Genomic DNA, 9,192 nt, shown 5'->3' with positions numbered 1-9,192 from the left:
TCTATATCTGGGTCTTGTCCAGGGCTTCCATTCTGTATCCCAAGGAAAGGATTTGCTCTTTGGAAGATTGCCTTTCTCTGCAGGGTTTCTGCAAGTGCCATTGTAATTTGCAAATGTTCTCACCAGGAATAAACACATGTTGATGATAAGTGATGCTTAACTCTCCTGGTAGCTATACCTGAACTGAAGAGGGAGAGTGTTTGGATTTAATTTCAAATAATGCACTGCAATACCCTTTCATTGGTGAGGCAGAACAGTAGCTGCTTGTGTTAGTCACTTAGACAAAATATATACAGACAAAATATATACAGTATACAAAATATATACAGTATACAAAATATATACAGTATGTACTATACTGGCAATCTTGGAGTCCTTTAGTTACCCTTTTCACACTTCATAATAAGCTTCAAAAACTGAAGCAATAACATTTTACTTTTATCGTTTTTAAAGAGGCAGTATATAAAAATCAAGGCAATTTGTATACTTTGTATTTGGTTTTGGTTGATTGGTTGTTTTTGTTTGGTGCTGGGGATTGAACCCAAGGCCTTGTGCATGCTAGGCAAGAGCTCTACCACTGAGCTATATCCCCAGAACTATATACTATATATATATATATATTTTTTTTTTTTTTGAGATGGGGTCTTGTTGTGTATACTATATTTAAAGGATCAAAGCTGGACTGGCCTTGGAAAGAAGAGACCTTTAAGCAAGTACATATTTCAGGTGATAATTCAATGGGTACAATAAGGAAAAACTATTGAAATTCCATGAGAAGAATACTGTAGCAATAGTATTTGCTCATTCTTTTCATTGTTATCTTCTTGATACTGGTAAGGTTCAAACACATTCACATCCTACTTTACAGTGTTGGCTCTTCAGAAATCTCTGAGGACGCATTAACGTGTTACCTCATACCAACAATCTCTGCTGACTTTCTGTTCCAGCCATACTGAGATCTGATCAATGAAAACCTGAGTATGAACAGGATATTTGCCACTTCCACAGCAATTTCTACTGCATGTTCCCACTCACTTAACTCTTAAAACTGGGTGAATGGTGAGACAAATACAGAATCCAATGTTGTTTATAGCTAGGAAGAACAGCATCTAGGCCAGACTGCAACCCTAGAGAACAGCTATTAGGTCAGCAGTTTTACATTTGTGTTTTCCTTATTTTAAAACTGTTTTATATGAAACAAAAAAATAGTGTAAGACACTTTGAGGAAATCTGAAGACAATTATAATTGTTTGTGTTATAAGAAAATAAATCCAGGTTGTATGAAAAACTGCTACTTACAAACCCAACCATGCCTCTTAATTTTCATTAAAATACTTGTCACTGAAATAATGTATGCTTTTCAAGTTCATCTGTTCAAGTTCTATTTCCTCAGATTTGAGTTTGAGGTTTTTATTGGATGACTCCTTGTGTTGATTTTCTCTACAGTAAATCTTTATAGCAGGGGTACAAATTGAAAGTGATGGAAAGTCTTGAGATAAAAGCTCCATTGAGATATCCTTTTGTTGAATTGGAGATTTTGTCAGACGACTCAGAGTTTTAGCTTTATGAAACCCTTGAAAAAGAAGCATTGATGTGATTCTACTAAGTATGTAACTTTGTTGTTCACCTATTATATCTCATGTAGAGCTGAAAGAGAGCTTAGAAAACACTTAATCCAAGATTTATTTTACATATGACGAAATGGGGCTGGGGCTGGGGCTCAGTGGTAGAGCACTTGTTGAGGCATTGGGTTCAATCCTCAGCACCACATAAAAATAAATGAAATAAAGGTATTGTGTCCATATACAACTAAACGTTTTTTAAAAAAAGAAACTGGTTGGGGCTGTAGCTCAGTGGCAGAGCACTTGCCTGTCATGTGTGAGGCACTGAGTTCGATCCTTGGCACCACATAAAAGTAAACAAAGGCATCTGTCCATCTACAACTACAAAAAAAATTTTTTAAAGAAACAGGTCATGTATAAATATGAGTCATGAGTGTTTTAAAAGGAAAAAGAATGAAAAACACAAAACTCAAAATAGCATTTGCCTATGGAAGAGGCCAACATGGTGAGATCAGGAAGAAAAGGGATATTAGTAGTAGTATGTTCAATAAGTTAGAGTTTCTTGGTGTTTATTAGGCTTACTATGTGTGTATTAAGTAATATATAATTTTAAAACATTTAAGAATAATTGTTAAAATAATTGTAGAGTGCAACACAAGTCTGTTCTTCCTTAGCATTTTACATTTTTTAACTCAGGAGTTGTAGAGGAAAAAAACACAGGACCTGAAAATTTCATCTTTGCTAAGGATACATAATGTGTCATAGTGAACTGTGATCATAACCTGAGATTTCTGATTTCTAATTATCAGTTTGGGCATCTGTACCAGTCTACCTCCCTAAATGTTGTTTTTTGTTTGTTTGTTTGTTTGTTTGTTACCTTTTTTTTGTAGTTGTAGATGGACAGAATGCCTTTATTTTATTTGTTTATTTTTATGTGGTGCTAAGGATCAATCCCATTGCCTCACATATGCTAGGCAAGTGCTCCACCACTCTGAGCTACAGCCCCAGGCCCCTAAATGTTGATTCTGTACTCATCCTCTCTTTCTCCCAGGCTACAGATTTCTTCCAGAACTCATTTCCATGTCTGCAAACTTGAAGTCCATGATCAGTTTCTTCAGTGGCCTAAAACCAGCACTCTGAATTCCCTAGACCCCTTTGTTCTCTCTCTCCTTCCCCAACTTCCAAGTCAGGTAAAATCCACCACCTTTTAATTGTAGCGTATTAAGCATAGGTAGGGAAAATATCAAATATACTACCTGACTCCACAGCAGATATATGATTTCTAAAATCAGGCTTTCATTTCTGTTAAGCTTTTAGGCTTTATCTGGTTACTGTTACAATCCTTTTACTATTCTTAACTTAGTAATCCCCACTTCCCACCCCCTACTTTCACCAATGACTTTATATCTTTCTTAAGAAAATACTGGTGTCAAACTCACCTTACTTTTTATCTCATACAGCAATTTTTTTCTTTTATCTCAGAGATACACTTCCTCTCCAAGGCTAATTTCATTTCTGTGCCCTGTACTGTATCTATTGTATTAGTTATCTATTGCTGTGTAACAAATTTCCCCTCAAACACACTGTATTAAAACAATAATAAATATTTGTTACTCTCACTGTTTCTGTGGGAAAGGAATTCAGGAGTGGCTTACCTAAGTCATCTTGACTTGGGGTCTTTCTGTGGTTACTGTCAAGATTCAGCAAATGCAGAAACTTTCTGAAGACTTGGCTGGGTCTGGGGATTTACTTACATGTCTGGCAAGTCAGGGTTGGTTATTGGCAAAGGGCCTCAGCTCCTCCCCATGTGGGACTCTCTGCAGCCTGTTTGAGTGTCCTCATGTGTCAACTGACATTCCCAGAATGGACAATTTTAAGAGCAAGGTAGATAAGTGGATGATGACACATAATGGGGGGAGGGAAGGGTTAGTGTTAGGGTTAGAGTTAGGGTTAGGGAGGGGGGCAAGTATGGAGGAAGGAAGGACTGTATAGAGGGAAAAGAGGGGTGGGAGGGGTGGGGGAAGGGAAAAAATAACAATGAATCAAACAACATTACTCTAAATTTATGATTACACAAATGGTATGCCTTTACGCCATGTACAAACAGAGAAACAACATGTATCCCATTTGTTTACAATAAAATAAAATAAAAAGAGCGAGGTAGAAGCTATAAATTCTTCTATGCGTGATTTCACTTCAGAAGTCACACTCCTTCATTTCTACATTATGCTCTTGGTACACTGATGAGCCCTTTTCCTTATGGGAGCGGACTGTATAGGAATATGAATACTAAAAGACAAGAATCACTGGGATTGTGTTGAAGGCAGGCTGCCACACTCAGTTCCCCATCCTCCAATATTTTCCACAAGTAATTCTCTCACCTCTCTTTACCTTTCCTTAACTCTACTACAAAAATCTAGTCACATCCATTCTTTTAAAAATAAAAAGATATACCCTTTTTCTCCGAGTTGATCAGGGTTTGGTTGCAGAGAATAGAACCCATTCTAACTAGTGTAATCAGTTGGGGACTTGTTATAGGGTGCTAAATGGACCACAGTTTTTAGAAGAGCTGAAGAAACAAATGCTGGACTACCAGAAATGATTCCTAAAGATGGCTAAGGGACTGACACTGCTTCCCTACATTAGGAAGCAGCACACCACTGTTACCACTGTCAGCATTCCCAAATGTGTTCCCTACACCCTTTCTTAACCCCTCCAGCTTCTGAATCCAAGTGATAAACTAACGTATCTGATTGACAGAGTTTAATTGAGATGTGATTTAAACTAACTGGAGGCTAAGGATATAATTCAGTAGTAGAGCACTTATCTAGCATGTGCACTGTCCTGGGTTCAGTCCCCAGCACCATAAAAATAAACTAACTAGCTACAAGGGAATGTGGAAAACATCATCTTTAGCTTTTCAGTCTCTTTCAGTGCATGCTCAGTAAACCAATACATAGACCCCTTCACACTCCTTCTCAAGCAGTTGCTTGCTTGCTTTCCTTCAGTGCCAGGTTTTTTAAAAGATTCTTGAAGGACTTAAGTCTTCCCCCACCCACCCGATTGAACTGGGAAGCAAACACAGGATCTCACCCATACTAGGCAAGTGCTCTACCACTGAACTATGTACCCCAGCCCCATTCTCACTTTTTAATCTGCTGCAGTCTGCCCACTCTATTCTGTCTCCACTGGACCTCCTAATGTACAGGACCAGTGGGTTTTTTCAGTACCGCTCACTGGGCATTCAAGGAGTAACAAGTTATTTCTTGTGATGCTGTGGTATGAACCATATTAATCCTATACACAAAATTACTTAAGGTTCTTTCCTCAAGGAGGCCTTGGACCTAAAGGCACTTAGAATTTCAACGATCACCTAAATTAAATGTGCTTTTCCTCCTATATAACTATTCTTAAGTTAACCATGACACTCTTCCTCCAGTCTTTTCAGAATTCCTTCACTTTCAGTCAGTCACTAAATGCTGGCATTTCAATACCAGAGATGACTTCTGAAGCCAACCCAGTTCTTTGCATCCCCACTGTAACTGCTGTATTTCAGATCAGCAGCCTCGCCTGCTTCTGGGTTTTCCCATTTCATTTTATCTTCCATTGCTTTAGCACAACTTTCAAGATATTTAATTATTTGTTCCCAATCTACCTTGTAATAAAAGCAAAGGCTTATCTGAGCAACTGTTATGTGCCAAACATGGTATAAAGTACATATATATATATATATATATATATATATATTTTTTTTTTTTTTTTTTAATTCTACATAATCTGAGTGAAGTAGGTACCATCACTTGGTAGATAAGGAAACTGAGGGTCATAGAATTCAGAAGATTTGACCAAAGTTTCTTGATTTCTGTAAGGAAGAACCAGAATTAAAGTCATGTCTGCTACTCCTAAAGCCAGTACTCTGTGTGTGTGTGTGTGTTACTGGGAATTGAACCCAGGGTCACTCTACCTCTAAGCTACAGTCTCCGCTACAGTCTCCGTCTCAACCCATTTTTTTTTTTTTTTTTTTTTGGAGACAGAGTCTCGCTAAATTTGTGAGGCTGTCCTCAAATTTACAATTCTCCTGCCTCAGCCTCTCCAGTCACTGAGATTACAGATGTGCACCACTATGCCCAGCAAGCACACTTAATCCCACTGCATTTTAAAATTGCTACAACTTTATCTCTCCTCATCCTATTCATAATCTAGTCTTGGTGAATGCACTATCATCTTTAATGATCATACTTTTGTTTTAGTCAGCTATTTCACTGCTGAGACTAAATGATCTGACCAGCACAGTTATAAAGAAGGATAGGTTTATATAGGGCTCACAGTTTCAAGGCCTTAGTCCATAGAAGGCCTGCTCTATTCCTCAGGGCTCAGGGTGAGGCAGGACATCATGGCAGAAGAGCATGGCAGAAGGAAGCAGCTTGCTTCATCAGGAAGCAGAGTCTCCAGATACAAAATATATACCCTAAAGCCACACCCTACCGCTTCAATTAATCCCATCAGCGATTAATGCACTGATTGGGTTAAGACTCTTAGAACCCAATCATTTCTTCTCTGAACCTTACTGCATTTTCTCACATGTGAACTTCTGAGGAACACCTCACATCCAAACCGTAATACCTTTCCTTAAATGTACTTATTTCTTACCCTTGCCAACACTTTTCTGCTTAGCATGTTCCTATTCCATCTTCAAGTTCCAACTCAAATGTTACCTCCTTAGCTAACCTTTTCAAGCTCTGTTCTATACTCTTGTTCTCTGTTCATACTTTTTAGATACGATGGAGAAGTCCTTCGCTTGTTTGTTTGTTGTTTGCACAAGAACAGAGGGCTGGGGACTCGAACCTGGGCCTCCAGCACGAGAGTCAGGCACTCTACTAGATGACCTATATGGCCTGCACTTGTTCATACCTTTTAAAATAGCATTTACTGAGTTGTGTGGTATTGTCTTTTAAATACATCAGTCATGTTTAGGAAAAAAGAACACTCTAGATATTTTAAGCAGGAAGGAAAAATAATACAGAAAATTGGGTGGTTGCAAGATCATTTGAATAACTAAAAGAGCTGATGATAGGCCAGGCCTCTAGGAATAACTCCCAGAACTACTGGACTAACCTGTCAGGGGCCCACAGCCTCTGAAGACCACTGGAATGCTAAGTTTGAGAAGATGGTACCTTAGCTACCATTCCACAATGTACATAGTATCAGACTTTTTATAGAACCACTGACTAATGTAAACATCTGCATCTGCGGGCAGGTCACCTAAAGAGGGAGAATGGAAACTGGATAATCAGTACCTTGAGCATTGAGAGTTTGCTAAAGCATGTTGGAGTTTTGAATGTTTGCTTTTTTAACAAGATAGAGGTCAGCTTTTGGTTTTTGTCCCCCACCCCCTTTAAAGGAAATGAGTTCAGAGGAACAGGTGCCATATGCCATCTCATTCACACACACACACAAAAAAAGCCCTATATATGCCTACATATGTGAATGTATAACATGTGAATGTATAATTATAATGCACCAATAAAAACTTTTTCTAAAAAACCTTGTTGCTATATTATTTGAGTACTAAATAGGCAAGCAAAAACTATGTGAAAAAGTGGTTTTGAAAGCAGTTAATAGGTAACATTGAACTAGGAGTCATACACTTATTTTGAATCTAAGACCAGCCCTATGACCTTAGAAATGTCAAACTTTCTGTACCTCAATCCTCTCTTCTCTGTATAGAGGGAATGGAACTAGATGACTTTTAAGGTTTGGTCACACCCTAAAATTTTGTTTGTTTTGTTATTCAATCAAAAGTATTTTTGAAATAAAGAGGATGATGATTATACATCCATTTCTGGGACTTTTGATCATTCTATAAAATTTTCCTGTCAAATTTAAAATATTCTCTGAGGCCATCCAGATAAGCCAAGAAAAGGGGGTGGGGGGAGGCACCTAGAAAGTGAAGGGACTTTTGCCCTCACCTATTCAATCAAATACAACTTTCTAAAACACACAGAGCAACCACAGTGTTCCCTAATTTCCCAATTCAGGGTTTTAGTTAATCTTTTCCCAAGAGTTTCGGGGGAAGAAACTCTTCAAAGAGTCATCACTGATTCTAGGAGCTGGAATAGCTCATCACAGTCTCGCTTAAAAGTGCACTGAAAGCATGCTCTGGGCTACGTTAGCTAGGCCAGAGATTAAATGGAGCTTTCCGCTTGGTCCCTGCAACCCTGCAACCTCCTTCGGGCTATTTGAGGTGCTTGCGATGCTTTTTGGCCTAATTTTTTTTTTTTTTTTTTTTTTTTTTTTTTTTTTTTTTTTTTTATATTCACGACTTGTCCTTCCTTCTCCTTCTCTGATGTAAACTGCTTTTCAGAAAACCATTTCCAGACAAACCTTCAGATGTTAGCCAGAGGTCAGTTTGCCAATACTGGTTTTTTGTTGTTATTTCCCTCAAAATAGGAGACACCCAGCAGCGACTACAGCTGACTCCAGAGAATGCCATGGTGTTCCAGGAGCTATGTGCAGCCCTTCATTTCTCCCCTGCTAATATGCTTTCTTATTTTCTTCAAAGCTTGTTTACCAACTCCAGCTTAGTCCCTTGACTCTCCTCCCTTCACTCCGCCCCCTGCATTGTACATTTCAAAAGGTGGCGAAAATAACAGTTTTTTCTGAATCCTCTCCAGTGAGGACTGCAGAATCGCCAGGGCCCTTATGTCAGATCTCATAGCCTTCACCAAACCTTTGTGTAGAGATGGACCAGGTTAGCAAAAAGCGGGGGCAGGGGACCCGTTAAACACAAAAAGAGTTTCTTCCCTCAGGAAGAAGGGCTTCTAACAACCTAGGACTGCCTCTCCTTATTGTAGGGGAAAAATGAATGAGGGTTCAATTCTCAGCCAAAAATGATACAAACCCCAATGTTGTATCTATTGCTACATGGAGCCAAATTAAATGGGATGTACACATGGAAGTTTGTTTTAGTTACAGCCCTACCCTCAGGCCATTTATAGTCAAAGGCAGTGTTTCTCAAAGCATGGTCCAACTAACTATCACCTACATCAGAATTACTTTGGATGCTTATTTAAAAATGCAGATTCCTGGGCTCTAGTCCAGATTTCCTGAATCAGAAAATGTGGAGCAGCACACATTTTTTTCATAACATACCTTAGATTAATTCATATATACAATAAAGTTTCTGAAACTACATATTATTGAATAAGGACTTTTAAGAAATTTACAAGGAAGATACTTAACACTATTGGGAGTTTTTAAGTACTCAAGTCCTTAAAAAATCCACACTAATCAGAGTAGAATATAACATAATAGTAATTAAGAACCTAAAGATAATAAAAGTACAATACCTATGACATATAATTGTTTAAAGGTATGAATGGAAAAATACATCGAAGTTTTTTTTTTTTTTAAAAAAAGTATTAATAGTGAACACTCAATACAGTTAACTGTAATGAGTAAACTGAAGGTCCTTGATAACAAAATCACACAAACTGTATCTAACAAGGTTAACTCCAACATTGTCTTAATTTTTTAATTCCTTCCTTTTAAAACAAAATTCAAAAAGACATTTAAAGGGCATACTTTAAGTCAAAATTAGGCTTCCAAAAAATAAGAAATGATTACATTT

Source organism: Sciurus vulgaris (genome assembly GCF_902686455.1).
Source record: "Sciurus vulgaris genome assembly, chromosome: 5".
NCBI lineage: Eukaryota > Metazoa > Chordata > Mammalia > Rodentia > Sciuridae > Sciurus > Sciurus vulgaris.
The sequence above is the reverse complement of the archived record's forward strand: the minus strand, read 5'-3'. Positions refer to the sequence as shown.